Source organism: Bactrocera latifrons, unplaced genomic scaffold, assembly GCF_001853355.1.
Source record: "Bactrocera latifrons isolate USDA-ARS-PBARC rearing strain unplaced genomic scaffold, ASM185335v1 scaffold_112, whole genome shotgun sequence".
Taxonomy (NCBI): domain Eukaryota; kingdom Metazoa; phylum Arthropoda; class Insecta; order Diptera; family Tephritidae; genus Bactrocera; species Bactrocera latifrons.
In genome coordinates this window covers 645,167-661,430 of record NW_017534542.1, presented here as the reverse complement: position 1 = coordinate 661,430, position 16,264 = coordinate 645,167, and the positions used below count along the sequence as shown (strand labels likewise).

General features: G+C 39.0%; 1 protein-coding gene across 2 annotated transcripts in view; it reads right to left on the bottom strand.

Annotated features, from left to right (window-relative positions):
• The window catches only part of LOC108974676 (nuclear hormone receptor FTZ-F1 beta), an 86,320-nt gene that overhangs the window by 35,573 nt on the left and 34,483 nt on the right, over window positions 1–16,264 (bottom strand). Inside the window, exon 2 of one of the 2 annotated variants that reach the window (XM_018942671.1) lies at window positions 15,251–15,313. The exons of the other annotated variant lie outside the window; for it this stretch is intronic. The gene's annotated coding sequence lies outside the window, so the exon portion shown is untranslated. The remainder of the gene's footprint in view (window positions 1–15,250; window positions 15,314–16,264) is intronic. 2 annotated transcript variants of the gene reach the window in all.

Genomic DNA, 16,264 nt, shown 5'->3' with positions numbered 1-16,264 from the left:
AAGTTTTTCTTAATATATTTTATTCAGGGCATTAAAAATGTAAAAATAAATAAAAAATTACAAACCTAAATCTAAAAAAAATTCTATAAAGCAAAAAACCTAATTGTTTAAAAATTATACCCGTTTGCAAACGTTTAATGACTTTAAATCGCTTTAAAAAAAATAAACTTAATGAAAGACAATCAACGCTGCGCTCAGTAAGCAAAAAGTAAATATTGCAGGAAAAAAATTCAATAGTTGCTTTTTCTTGTTTTTACCCATTTCATTATTTTATTATTCTTACTTCATTAGAACGTAACGCTGACCTTGGCGCTTCTTGTCAACAATGTATAACAACGCACTACTCCCCACAAGTTGTTATCCATCACCTGCTTCACCAACTGTTTCGCCAGACAAACTGCTCAACTCAACACAATCGATTGTCTTTGTTTTACGTTTCTTATCAATGAAATGCAATAAGCAGCAGTAATTAATATTTGATTACTTTCTTTCCACTCGTTTTTATTTGTTCCTCGAACTTTTTTCCTTTCAAATGCATATCAAAATTAATTTTTATTTACATATTTTTTCATAAAAAATACTTTTGTTTTTCTAAAACTTTTAGTTGCTGACACTCAACAAATGTCACTTGTCATCAGTCTACAGTTGAAGTGAAAATATGTCAAACAGAAATATAACGACAAGCGCCTCACTCAAAAAACACGTGTCTTTCAAATTTCAAGAGATAAATATCAGTGAAAAAACTTGACAAACCGACGTTGTTTGTAAGCACAGTCAATTGAAACTTAGATACGACATCATTATTTCTGAGGTGTTATCGTCCGACCTTAAAGAGACTTAGTAACTTGTTAAGATCATGCACGCTGGGCGAGTGGAATTTAAGTATGCTCTGCCCAATCCATAAAAAGGGAGGTTCTTTTGACCGTATTGTGTGAAAGATTAAAGCTCACCGTCAACAGATAGAACTTTGTCAGTATAGCTTCAGGCCTGGAAAATCTACAACTGACTAGATATTCACCACGCGCTAAATCTTAGAAAAGACCCGTGAAAAGAGAATCGAAACACAACATCTCTTCGTCGATTACAAAGCTGCTGTTATCAAACAAATAGTCGGCGCATTTGCGACTCGCCTCCCACGTAACTGTTGACAGTCATAACTTCGAAATCGTAAATAATTTTATCTATCTTGGAACCAGCATTAGCACCCACAACAATGTCAGCCTTTTTCCAACAGGTGCTACTTCAGACTGAGTAGTCAATTGAGAAGTGAAGTCCTCTCTCGACGAACAAAGACCAAATTCGACAAGTCCCTCATCAACCCTATAAATCTGTATGATCAGTTTTCGAGAGAAAGCTTCTGCGGAAGATTTATGATCATCATTAATATCGCAGTTGATGAAACGATGAGCTGTACGAGTTATACTGCGACAATTACATAGTTCAGCGAATTAAGAGACAGCGGCTACGTTAGATCATGTTGTCCGAATGGATGATGAGGGTACGCTAGATCATGTTGTCCCTCTAGCTGTGAGGGTATTCGACGCAGGACTGGCCGGGAGAAGCAGAAGAAGAGGAAGACCTCCACTCAAAGTCCTGGAATCTGGAAAGACCAGGTGGAGAAGAACATGGCTACACTTGGAATCTCTAATTGAGAAGAAGAAAATATATAATTCCATGTAGATTTGATACAAGTTTTCAAAGTTAGATATTTATAAAGACGTCGAAGTCCATTTGCGAACTGTCAATTTGTTGAGGATACTATTAAAGTCTAAAAATTACATGTCTGCGTCTGTCAAATTTACAAAAATGCAGTGGTTTCATGTTCGTTATGCAAGTTGGCCATAGCTCATACATCCCCGACTCATTTAAGTGTCTGGTCATAGTGGAATTGTTGGTGGTGATAAGCTCACAAGAGCTTCAAATGACATATTATTCGAAACGGGCTTCTATTTTTTTATTGCGTTATTGTGCACGACTTTTGAACCTCGAGTTAAGCAAGCTTTTGTCACCGAAGAACTCCAGTGTGATTGCGAAATTTTTGTGGTCTAGAGAGAAACGCAGAAGATTCGCAGAACTTCTTGAGCTTAGGTGAGATTCAGAAACTTTCTGCTTGCATTGGTCAGATTTTGCAAGACCAAGTGACATCCTTGCTGGAGTTTAGAAAATTATCAACATTTTAACTTAACCTAACCTAACTTTCCGGGACCTAGAGCTAGAACGTGTTTGCGTCGACTGCTTATTTGATTTCACAACTACTTTTTTTTACCAGTTATTGGGTTAAATAATGCCATATAGAACCATTGAAATACGTCTGTATACCAAAAAGAAGCTCGATGTAGGGATGTAATATGGGTCAGCACAAAAAACTTTATGAACCGAATTATCTTCTGCAAGATGCACCAAACCGATCTATTCCTGAAGCGGATGATTAGATAGATGGATAGGGAAGTTGAGACTTTGACTGCGACATATGGTCTATTGGGCGCTCAACTGGAAAGTAACTTAAGTGTTCAGCTTTTCTAGACTTTCAAAGGTTTCTTCGAGCGGAACGAATTTTTTGTCACTTCAGCTTGGGAAACTTTCTCGCTATCTACTATTTTACATTTTAAACTTTTTAGATAAAAGTTTACAGATTTTTTCATATTATTGCCCACCAGCTGGGCACTAATTATGTCATACTTTTTTACAGCAGCTTTTCTCAGACATTATATATTAACTACTAGAATAATACTTGATAAATATGCGAACAACTGCATTCTAAACTTCATTTCAATTACAATGGAAGTAAACTGGTTGGTGTAGGTCACTTTACAGCATAACATACATGCTAACAAGAATTTGCCTGATACCAATCAGGTGTTTAAAATCAGCATACCATTTGTGGCAACACCCACGATTATGACCTAAGCCAACGGCAATAGCCGCCGCCACAGTCAATAAACCACGATTATTGCACAGCTAATTTTAAATGCCATTTTTTTCTGCAAACATTCACAAGCATTTCGAAAAGTTCAGCTGACCCTATTGGTATGTAGCAGACCAAGCAGCAAATAAACAATGAAAAAACGCCCAAAGAATTCCATTCAAATGATTTAATAACTTTAAACTATTTTAATATGCAACAAGTGCGAGCAATCGACTTCAATGAATATCAAAACTCGTACAAAAGCAGAAACAGCAAAAAGTATTAGGGTGCGGTCGGCTAGCGCCTTAAGCCAGAATTAGACGAGTTAAATGGTGGAAAGATAAAACAATAGAAATGCATGCCGGTAAAGCACAAGATGTATGTAGTACATGACCAGAGTGGTTGGTGTGTTAGGGATTGTAAGGAACTTACAATCTATAGTACTTGGATAGATCTCCAGGTGAGTATCTCATTTAAATATTTGGTATGTATGTTCTTTGATTCTAAGAAAAAATTTAAGGCAACTATGATCGATAGAATACTTGATAACTATTTTTGACAACTACCAAGAAATGCGAAAATACAAGCTAGGCGTCTGAAAACAACGTGTGATCCAAGGAGAGATACTTTTTTCAATAGCCGTTTTTGACAGATTGTCATGTTCATTATTGTTTGGCATTTCATCATGGAAAGACTTACGTCTGAACAACGAAGATCAAACTGAAAAGATTCAAGACATGTGAAGTCGTTTCAAGCCTTGGAGCAAAATATAACGCGTGTCATTCATCAGTTACCAGTCGAAATACTCCAACGAACCATCGAAAATTGGACTCAAAGGAAGGGCAATCTGAGATTTAGCCTGGGCCAACATTTGAAAAAGATAATCTTGAAATATTAAATACCAAAGAATGTTCTTTCGAATGATAATAAATTAAATTTGAAGCTTCTATGATTTTTCTTTAAAAATATAGGGAACCCTGAAATAGATCACCCTTTACAACCTAGGCGGCTGAAAATATATTTATGGCTAAAGGTGTAAGAGTCAATCAAAATTATGGTTACATCGATTCCCTTCCGGTAATTTCGATGATGTCGATAAAACAACGGAAATCGTCGAGCCCGACAGTTTCGATTGGTCAGGAGCTAAGCATTTCACTATGAGCTGCTACCCTTAATTCGGACATGTTCTGTTCGTCCGAAGAGAGATTAAAAGAAACTGAACCAAATTAATCGCTTTGGAACAACAAAATAAAATTTAACTTCATATAATTCATTAACATTTACGAAAAGATATTTTATATTTTTTATACGGAAACATTCCACCATTCCACGCTACAGAATGCAAATTCAGCTCGTGAAAAGAAGCTAGGGTAGTTTTCATACCGAAGCCAGATAGAAACAACCCAGCCTAATCGAAACAGTTTAAGCTTAACTTCTTTTCTGCTGAAAACGTTAGAGAAAATCTTGGACGTGCACATTAGGTATGCAGCGCCCCCTAGAAGCTTGCCTAAGGCGCAACCCGCATAAACGAGAGGCAGATTGGTAGCGACTGCATTTCGTACATGCTATTTAATATCGCAAGTGCTCTTGTATATAAGGAATACGGTCATCGAGCATTCCTGGACATTTCTGCAGCGTTCAACAACGTCTCTACGGAATAGTATACAGTCCATAGATGTTGATTTTGCTATACAACGTTGGATCAGAAGCGTCTTGACCTCTAGAAGGATAGGAGCAGAATTGAACGGCGCTAGAATGACCACCTATATCCGCTTTGTGGTCAATAAACTGCTAAGTAATTTAGATGGCAAAGCCCCTAAGATAATCCGATATTCGGACGATATTACCATCTTAACGGGTAGATGTCTATAGATCATTAGCAGTATTATGGTTACCACTCTCAATACAGTTCTGAAGTTCAACCCGCAGAAAACGGATGTGGTTGTACTCACAAGAAAGCACAAAATTCCTGTGTGGATAAATGGGATATAACTCTCTGAGAAAGACTGCAGCAAGTATATTGGGCTTACTGTGGAAGCACAATGTGGAAGAAAGAGTGAGAAATGCTAGCAACGCTTTATATGCGTGTAGGCAGATGTTCGGCACAACCTGGGGGCTGTCTTCCTCTCTCATGCACTGGGGCTATTGTAAGACCAATTCTGCTTTGCAATACAGTAATATGGTGGACTGGTGTACGGAAATCCACCTACCGGCAGCAAATGGAACGGGTTCTGAGTTTCGCTACGCTGTGCTTTAAGAACAACTTCAACGGCATCCCTTGAACTAGTGCTAAACATGCCACATAAAGTCCGCTACACTGAAAAATGCGCAGTGTAATTGGCGGAACAACTACTGGCTACAGAAAAATTAACATATAAAGCCTTCGGGCTCGGTGGGTAATGGCGATTTGGCAATCCCACTTTTCAATTTTGAAAGAAGCTTCAAAGTGAAAATCTTACCATTCATACGGATGGCTCGAAAATGGAAGATGGAGTTGGTGCATGGATATACGGTCCAGAGTTAGGCATAAGCCTTTATGGTTGACAGCTGGAGAGGACTAAAAGAGTGTCCAGGTCAAGGCGCCAGGGAAATTATGAAACATCTCTTGTCCACTTGTCCTAAATTGGCAAGACTACGCTGTAAGCATCTGGCGTCTCCACGATATGATACACTGGAGATGGTATGGACAGCCGGACCACGGACACTGTTAAAATTCGCGTTAAGCGCATATATCTTAAAGAATGACTACTCCCTATGGCACTAGTAACTTAACCCCATCTGGTCTATGCGTGTCTAATTGGCGAACTGGACTAACCGAAGCAATATGGTATAGTGGTCCAGTTATACGTTTGAGCACTGGAGCAGAGTCTGGGATAATGATACTTGTCAAATTTCATGACAAAAATACAAAAACTTGATAACTTGGTTTGGATGGCGACTATAAGCTAAAGTGTTCCGACCGGAGGTTACAACAAGCAAGCAGCTTCTGGAAGAGAAAGAGGAGTGTAAAAATTTTCAAAACAATATGTCAAGAACACAGTCACTTGTTTGCGTATACACAGACAGACATGCATGTCTAAATCGACTCAGCTCCTCACGTTGATCACTTTAGTAGAGTCTCCGTGGCTTCCTGCTAGGTGTTACAAACTTCGGGGCAAACTTAAAATACACTATTCATATATATCCAGTTATATTTCGTGCGATTTCAAACAGTTTAAAAGTTAACTATTTCGAACCCAAATCAGGGGTGCCTATGCTATATGAACCGGAGTCAATATGCAGCAGTAATAAAACAGATTGTCAAAGCGCACCTATGTACCGAACATTTCCTGTTGCATTAACATAAAAATAATAATAATAAAAGCAACAACAGCACTCGATTAGCAGTTAGAACTGGTAAGATCGTGTTGCGACTGCAATTACAAGAATCAAAGAGAAAAAAGCAGGCCAACAGGGAGAATGCCAAAAAAAAAAGTGAGCTTTATAGAGGAAAGAAGGAAGGCGTGCAACAAACACAACGAACACAAACATACAATTAACAGCCTACACGCACTGCGCAAGCGCAACGTGCGACAAAAGCTGGCGAACGCAATGACACAAGTCAATGTAAGTATATTTATAAATACATACATATATATACATATGTATATCGCATATACTATATTCTATATATAATGCTTGGGTCATATGTGTACACCAACAACACCTGTTTGTGCGCCGTAGTCATGTCTTCAACTGCAACAAGGAAGTCGGTGCCACTGCGCAAGCGCATTAGAATGCAAGCGCTGGCCGCTGCCGAGTAGGAACATTTGCGTAGCTTAAGCGCAGAAGGGGCGGGAGGTGCAACCTCAAACATATACATACATATGTACTATGTGGAATAGGTGTCCGGAAAATCCAGTTGTTGTTTGCCGTAAGGTGTCAATAATCTGATGTTGCGATAAATGCATGCGCACTGAAGTGTAGTTGTTATTGCTTGTTGCTTCTACTGTGACATGGCTAGCAAGTTGTTGGGCGACATAGAAAAGCACTAAATTGAAGATATTAAATTTCTGCAATTTATAATTGCCACAAAAGTTACACGCAGCGGCAAGGCAACAACAACAAAACAAACAGGTTGCCAATTAGTGGCAATTGAAAATTGAGACAAGTTCCGGCATACGATCCATAGTAAAGCCACAAATGCATAAATTATGCGTTCTTATTTATTGTCAGTGCCGCAGTCGTGCCAAACACCGCTTAGTGGAGGTCAATGTAGCAACGAATAGGGTTACAAACTATTTCAGGAATGTAGAAAAGTGTCTGAAGAGAGTTGGACCCGATGTGGAACTATGTTGTGGAAGTAGGAAGGAGCTTTCAAAGAATATGCTTGATTGGAAATTTTTTTCTACCGAAAGATGCGGCGACCAACAGAAGGTTTCAAGATCGGAACATACTCTTGTACAACCTTCAGACGAAATCTAGTGAGTTATGCTCATCGCATACTAAAATTATGAAGGAAACACTTCTTCAGCCTGCTGAATGCCAGTGAAAACATAACACCACAAGATGGTGAACCCGATTCCTCAACCGATGACGATGGAGCAGACATTCCTTTGCCGGACCATGAAGAAGTTCGAATAGGAATTTGTCCTGTCTGAAGAACAACAAAGCGGCGGAGGCCGATAGATTGTCAGCCGAGCTATTCAAACTCGAGGTTTCAGAGAGAGGTAAATAATTTGAGCGCCATAGCTGAATCGAAAAGGTACAATCTTATAACCTGCTGGCGTACGCCGATGATATTGTTATTATTGGCCTCAACATCCGCGCCGATGTTCTGCTTTCTCCGGTCTAGATAAGGAAGCGAAGCAAATGGGTCTGGTAGTGAACGAGGACAATTCGAAATATCTCCTGTCATCAAAGAAACAATCGTCGCCCTCGCGACTTGGCTCTCACGTCACTCTTGACAGAATAACTCTTACCAAGAGGTGCTACTTCGACAAACAGAGACCAAACTCTATAAGTCATTCATTATTCCCGTTCTTTTATACTATATAGCATTCCAGCTCTGATAGTATTCGACGCAGTCGGGAAAACCCGAGGAAGATCTCCACTCCGTTGCAAAGACCAGGTGGGGAAGGACCTGGCTACACCAGGAATCTGCAATTGAAACTAAATAAACAACATAAAAATCGACCGAGTGGCGAGTGAAGACCGAACGCGTGTTCGTTCCCATGCAACGAGCGAGTCAGTGATTAGCTCAGAAGGGTCAAAAGAGTGAAGAAAAAAGAAGCACTCGGCCTAGTAAACAAAATGTGATTCTAGTGACCATCTCGCCACTATACTCGCCCAGTGACTCGGTTCATTACTCGCCTTAATGTTTAAACGAAACGAGCACTCGGCCGAGTCACTGTCTCGTTGCTCTACTCGTTACGTGTGATCAAGGCATAACTGTTAGCAGCTATATTTTGAAAGACTTGGTGTATCTGGAAACCAACACAAATACCCCTAACAATCTAAGCCCGAAGTTCAAACGCGTAATAACTCTTGCTTATAGATGTTGGCATGGGATACAATGGAGATACTTCTCTAGACAAATAAAAACTATGATCTACAAGTATCTTATCATTCCCCGTACGGCGCAGAAACATTGACCTTGACAAAGCCAGGTTCTGGCCTCACCACTTGGATGAAACCATGAACTGTGGGTGGACAATGGAGTCATCCACGCATCCAATGGTAGGATGAAGTGCAGAGTCACATGTTTGAACTTGGAATGTATGTACTTATAACTGACGGGACTTTGCTGAGGATAGAGGCAACTGACGAAGCTTTGTATTTTTATTTATTGTTCTGTAAAACAAAAACCGAAAGAAATGGAAAAGTAGACGGAGAAAGTTAGTGTAGAGAAGGAAAATCACTAATTTTTTTTTATTTTTTATTTTTTTTCTATGAAATGCATAGCTTCCCATTATGTAATCACGGAGCACCGAATTACAGCACGCAACACGGAATAAAAGCATGACAATCCAGTTATATTTATGTGAACGCTTTGGAAGAAGTTCGTAAAACCGAACGCTGACAATTGGAAGCGAATTGGCGTCAAGGAAATATGCGCGACGAGACAAAGACGACAAAACATTTGTTTTAGAAATGGTGCGGAGGGAAAGAGGAACTGCTGAAGGCAAAAACAATAGCAAAAACCAGCTGCTGCTGCGGAAGACAAGAAGTGAAATGTAAACGGAGCCAAACCAGAAACCTTAACGCAGAAGCAATCAGAAACGGAGCAGCAATGATTACAACAAACATTTTTAAGAGAACACATAGAGATGGAAGTATTAATAATTATAGCGATAGCAATAGGGACAACAACAATAGTGGTTAATGAATAAACAAGAACAACAAATAAAGAACATTAACTTGTCACACAATGCAATAGAGGTTAAGTGGCGGCTGCCACGCAAAGGTGACGACTGCACGCCAACAACTGGCAAGCAAACAAGAAAAAACGTTAACTTCGGCTGAAGCGAAGCTATATACACTTCACATGTGATTTTCCTATGGTAAATACATATATGAAAACCAGAAAACGTAACCGGTCAACGATTTGCTAGTTCTTTCGAGCCACAATCAGTAATTTTGTATGGCAGCTATATGATATAGTGAACCGATCTGAACAACTTGTTAGGAGATTGTAGCGCTGTCTTGGACAACAATCCATGCCAAATTTCGAGAGGATATCTCGTCATATAAAAAAGTATTCCATACTAGACTAGATTTTGACCGGACAGTTTGTATGACAGCTATATACTATAGTGGTCCGATCTGAACCATATCTTCGTGTATTGTAGCGTTGTTTTGAAAAATAATCTGCGCCAAATTTCATGAAGATATCTCGACAAATAAAAAAGTTTTTCTTACAAGAACTTGATTTTGACCGGACAGTTTGTATGACAGCTATATGCTATAGTGGTCCGATCTCGAATTTTTTTTCGGATATTATGGCGTTACCTTAGATATGAATATATGACGAATTTCACTAAGATATCTGGCAAAAAAAAAAACTTGTTTTCCATACAAGAACTTGTTTTCGATCGGTCAGTTTGTATGGGAGCTATATGCTATAGCCATCCGATTTGAACCATTTGTTCGCAGATTGTAGTGTTTTCTTAGACAATAAACTGTGCTAAATTTCATTAAGATATTGCCGGTGCCAACAAATTAGCAGCTTCTGAGGTAGAAAAGGGTGTGTGCAAAATTTCAGCTCGATATCTCATAAAGTGAGTCACGTATATAAAGACGGATGGAGAAGGTCAAATCAATTCAGCTTGTCACGCAAATCTTTTATATGTATGTATATACTCCATAGGGTCTCCGATTTTCTTTTTGGGTGTTAGAAACTACGTGGCAACCTTAGTATACTCTGTTCAGGGCATAAATATAATGTGAAGGAGGGGACTGTGTGCCGCTGAAGGAGTGAGAAGCAGGAAACTTTGAAAGCGCATATTGCAGGCCAAGCAAGAAAACAACTTAGCCACCAGCTGCTGTTAGACAATGCAGTAAAACAAAAGCAACAAAAATAAAAGGTGACAACAACAAAAACAAATCGACCAGTAAACCGGTTACCAATAAAGTCCAAAGAGCACATTAAAGCCAAAAGCAACAAAGCCAAAGTTGCCAGTTGACGCAGTATTACTAGTTGTTGTTGTTATTATTATTTCATTGCAGCTGCACGCACCTGTTGAGCAATGCAATGACACATGATGTTGCATGCAACATAAGCACGCTAGAGAATTGACAGCAGCAAGCGTAGGTAGGCGGGAAGGAAGGTGCCACGGGAAGGGGTCTAAGAAGTTGAAATGTTACACAGCACGTACGTGTTTGTATATGAGTGTGTGTGTGTGGCCGTGTGCGTATAATGGCAGCGCGATAAAATGCCAACTTCAAGAAAAATGCAGTAATCTAAGCGAAATGGCAGTGACAGCCGCAAACATAACAACGCCAGGCAAACGATAAATGCACAACAACAACAAAAACAAAAAAATTAACAACAACAGCACCCAGCGTGTGCAGCAAATATGGAAAATTCTATTGCAACTGGTTTGGCGCACAAACACACGACGTTTTCGCAATGCGCCAACAGCAACAACGTACATACCTACAAGCATGTTGTATTGGTGGCACAGCAACAGCGCGCTTTACTTGTTGCCACAAAATGCAGCTAACAAATAAAATTTACTCGCATGTTTGTGGCACTTTGGTAACATTCGCATAACACTTCCTTCATTCCCACACACTCACGCGCACACACAGATACGCACGTGTGCATTCAGCTCGCCAGCAAGCGTGGCAACGTAATGTAGGGTGGTGCTGCCGACACACGGCACACGAACGCACGGTTCACGCATGCGCAGCATATAAATTTATGGCACACAAACAGCAATGAGCAACTGTTGCCGCAGCACCGTACGCCAACTGAACGCCTTTGGAACTCCCAGTCTGAAAATGAAGCCGTTGGCCATGTACATATGCAGCGGTTGTAATATACAGTACTGTGAAAAAATTAGCAACAGATGTTTTTAAGTTATTTATACATACTTGTAGAGTGGAAGATAACGCTCAAAACTGCAATAACGGTAAACATTGCAACATTTATGTGCTTTAACATCTGATCAAATTTGAACCGGACTAACAAAAAACTATATTTTCACATATTTTATATAACTGCTTATTTAGCATCTGATCAAATTTGAACCGGACTGTCAAAAAAAAACGAAATTTTCACGTATTTTAATATAACTGCTTATTTAGCATCTGATCAAATTTGAACCGGACTGACAAAAAAGAACTATGTTTTCACGTATTTAATATAACTCGTTATTACCGCATCAAAATATATTTCCCCACAAGGGCGTTGTGTTACATATATGAGAAATAGGGATGGTCAAGGGCCGATTTGTCTCATTTTTACTCCGTAAGAGAGGAAAATCAGAATAACGTTACGCGCCAAATTCGATGAAATGATGTTGAGCAGGTCCCGAGATATGGAAGAATTTCAGCTAAAGGTGGGCGGTGCCATGCTCATTGTCAAATATTGATGCCGTCTCCTTTGAAACCCTTTCATACCAAAATTGAGAGTTGCCGATACATTTTTTAGTGAGTTTTCGCACTTTTAGTTATTTCCAACATAACCGTTATATAATATGTTGTGCCTTCCAAAGTGGGCGTGGTTTTTACCTGATTTCAACCATTTTCACACAATGGTACCCAATATATTTGTCCTGACCGAATTTGGTCTATTTAAGTTTAGCGGACTGAGAATCAAATATAAAAGCCATTAAAGTGCGGGGCCACGCCCACTTTTTAAAAAAATTTAAAACTAAAGTTACCGCTATATAATGCGATTCGTTGTTCTAAATAACAGTTTTATTTCTAAGACAATTTCAATTTTTTCCGTCTAGTGGCATTTTGTAGGCGTGGCAAATCTTCCATTTTCAATACCAATACCAATATACTACTCTCCCTTCGGTCAAAAGAACCTTACAGAAATTTTTGAGCTAAATGTATACCAGTCATTAGGGCAAATTTTCAAAAAGGTGGCAACACTGGATACCAATTCTTGAAAAAGAATATTTGTATTTTTTTCTATCAGTCTTTTCAAAATAATAAAATAAAATATATTAAATGCAATTCTTCTCCACACGACTATGCCAGTCTATGGACTACGCTCAGCTGTGCAACATATCTATCCGTCTTTACCAGTGGACTGTCTCGCATACAAATACATTGTAGGAAGATATGGTTTTTCAATATTTATTGCAACAACTTTGCGCCCACTTTTCTAATTCCTCTTCAACGGGCAACTCAGCTCACACCTCCGTCTCAGACGCCGTACTCTTTACATGGTTACCACCCATTAAATTTCTAACTCCACGCCGTTGTAAGTCTGCCCCTTTCGATATGTTTGTTGTAGCGTTTGCAACCCATTCGTATTCGCCTCGCTCGTCACATCGCTCTGGTGATTAATCAAAGGAAATATTTACATGTCGTGATTGTTACTTTGCTACGCAAATTTAACTCGCCTGTTGCATATTACTTTGGGAAAGAGATAATATATGCGCTTGCCATGCAACGCTGTGTTTAAGTTACGGAAAATGCACTTTTTAAAGTCTTATTAGAGAGTTGCAAAAATTTTACATGAATGAATAGTGTTTTGAGGCTGCCCAAAATAAGACACAAAATCTTCGGCTCTATTTTTGGATAAAAAAGATTTAGAGATAACAGTAGAGATACTTTTTCAATATCGTAGACTTTCTTTGACAGATCACGCGTGAGTCTTTTTAAGTTGTCATGTTATTTTTGTTCAGTACTATTTAGCATTTCAACATGGAAATTCAGGCGTTTCGGGAGCTTCGCTCCACTTATGGTCAACATAATCGGCCTACTGATCGTACCATTTACATCACCATCACCCAATTTGAGACCCAGTTTCCATTATTGGATAGCAAATACAACCAAATATACCACGTCCAGCAAGCAGTGAAAAAAATACAAGGTGCCTTCCAAAGTAAACAGGTATTTTTGAATCTAGCGCCCCCCTGATGGCGCCATTTGGTAGATATGCTATCTTTATCGATTGTCCAGTGAGAATTTCATGAGATTTCATTGATTAGAAGTGAAGTTATTACGTCTTAAGTGTCAGTATGTTTGTGTAATCGGTGCGAAAATGAGCTGCGAACAAAGAGCCAACATTAAATTTTGTTTTAAAATTGATAAAACTTTGACCGAAACGTTTCAATTGATGAAATAAATTTATGGCGATGATTGCCAATCCCGTAGCAGAGTTCACGAGTGGTTTCAACGTTTTCAAACTGGTCGTGAAAACATAAATGACGATCAACATGTGGGCCAATCAAAATCGGTGATCGTGTGCACGATTTGTTTCGCACAAATTGACTGACGACCAAAAATTGCTCAGAAACCAACCTTCGAAGGACATCATTAAAACGATTGTTTTACCAAAAAATCACATTTTAACCATTAACCACTCCCCGTATTCACCTGATATGGCACCGTGCGACTACTTCCTTTTCGGAAAAATGCATTTGCCCTGAAAGGAAAGCGTTGTGCAGACGTAGAGGCCATTCAAAAGGCTTGTACCGGCATACTAGCGGCCATACCGGCCAACGAGCTAAAACACTCGTTCGACATGCTTTTGGACTGTGCAAAAAAGCTGTATTGAAGCAAAAGGAGACTATCTTGAATAAAATACATTGATTTTGACGAAAAAACCATTTGTTCCTTTTTTTAAGTCATGTTTACTTTGAAACGCACCTTGTAGGGCAGATTTTCTTCCGCCGCGATTGTACTTCAAAGCGTGCGCACAGCGACTGGATACGGTAGAGAGCGTTCCTAGCTAACGAACGAGCGGCTGGCCACTTTTCTCCGGGTACCTGGAGAGTCAAAACAAATATTATCGTGCGAAATGTTTCTGTGAGTGATGCAAGCCGAAAATGTAACGTACTCTGGAGCAGAGGTACGCGATTAAGTTCTGTATGAAAATCGGTAATTCTCCGACAAAGACGTTTGATATGATCAAGCTAGCTTAGCCAGATGTTGATTTAGCAAGTAGTGGTGTGTTTCAGTGGCACCAGGCCTTTTTGGAGGGCCGGAAAGAGGTCGCTTTTGAAGACCGTGCTGGGAGACTGAAAACGATATTATTGTCTGTTTTGACATCAAAGGTATCGTTCACCATGAATTTGTTTCTCTTGGACAAACCGTCAACGCCAAACTTTACGTGGAAGTCCTCAAGAGACTCAAATTACAAGACATCGTAGCCGATTGGAGGTTGCACCAAGGCCGGCATCACAACGCATCTGCAGCCGCTCTACAGTCCTCGAACTTTTTTTGTTTCCTTGCCAGAAAAGGCCTATGAAAGGCAAGCAGAGGGAATCCAAGCAGCATGCACCTCGGCTGTCAAGGCTATTCTAGAATGAGAATGCCCGCGACGCCTTTAATGCTTTTAAATCGCGCTGGCAGTGCTGCATCGATGCAGAAGGAGCTTATTTTGAAAGTTTTTAAAGAATTGTAACGATTGGTTCAATAAATTTGTTTAAATCGACACAATTTTTTTTACTTTTCGGACAAACCCTGTAAACCTCTAACATACTATTTAAGGGCATGTAGTAGTTGAGAAAGATAAGAAAAAGGAGTTCTATTCTTAAAAAACTTTCTAACAATTATTTGTAAATTTCAATTTGGTTCTCTCATAGTTTTGAAATTGATTCGCTTTCTCAAGATATATCCAACTCAGACAGCCGTCAGTAAAGGCTCTCAATGTGAGTGTAAAAAAATTTGATTGCTCACCTCTTAGTATTGTACTTTAGAATATGTCAGGGTGTAAGCTGTGATCATAAATATGGGTTTTACCTGCAATGAAAGAATTGTAATATTAGTATCAAGCAATTATCCACAAGTAAACAAATTAAAAATATGTGTGATGTGAAAAATAAAATCGAATATTAGCAATAGCGCACATATTCTTTACAAAATGTTCAAATGCCAATAAGACAAAAAACGCTCGGAATATTGCTGCCGTTCAGGCAATTGTTGCTGAAGACCGCAATTTATCGATTCCAAGACGTTCTCAAAAATTGGGACTGTCTCAAACCACAACCTGGCGAATGTTGAGAAAGGATTTGAACTGAAGCGATTGGACCAACGTTAACGTCGTGAATTTATCTGATATTTTCTTGGAACAATTTGAAAACTAAACCGATTTTAGTGCGGTAAATATACAAAACTGTCGATTCTGGTGCGAAGAAACATTACATTCACCTAAATTGACAGTTTGGTGTGTGGTTTTTGGTCTGATGGAACCATCAGTACGTACTTCTTTTGAAATAAAGCTAGTGACACCGTTACTGTCAATTTGGAACAGTAAAGATCGTTGTTAACAAATTTTTTTATGGCCGCCTTTGGAAGAAATTGATCTTAACAATATCTGGTTTCAACAAAGTGTAGCTACGTACCACACACCACGTGCAACAGGAGAATTATTGCGAGAAAAGTTTGAAAATTTGATTATATCAAGAAATCGTGGGATTGATTGGCCTCCAAGAAGTTGATTTAACACCATTTGACTACTTCTTGTGGGTTTATTTGAAGCCATTGGTCTGTAGCAATAAAGTAGAGTCTCTTCAAGCTATAGATGCCAATATTGAACGTGCTATGGAAATTGGATTCATAAGATGATATTTTTAGAACTTAACTTTATCGATTATACTCAACATTAAATAAAAATAAAAAAAAAACATTTTTATTTCCTTAACAATTATTGTTTTTTAATTTTTTTATAACTTTTTTTTTTATATTTTTTTT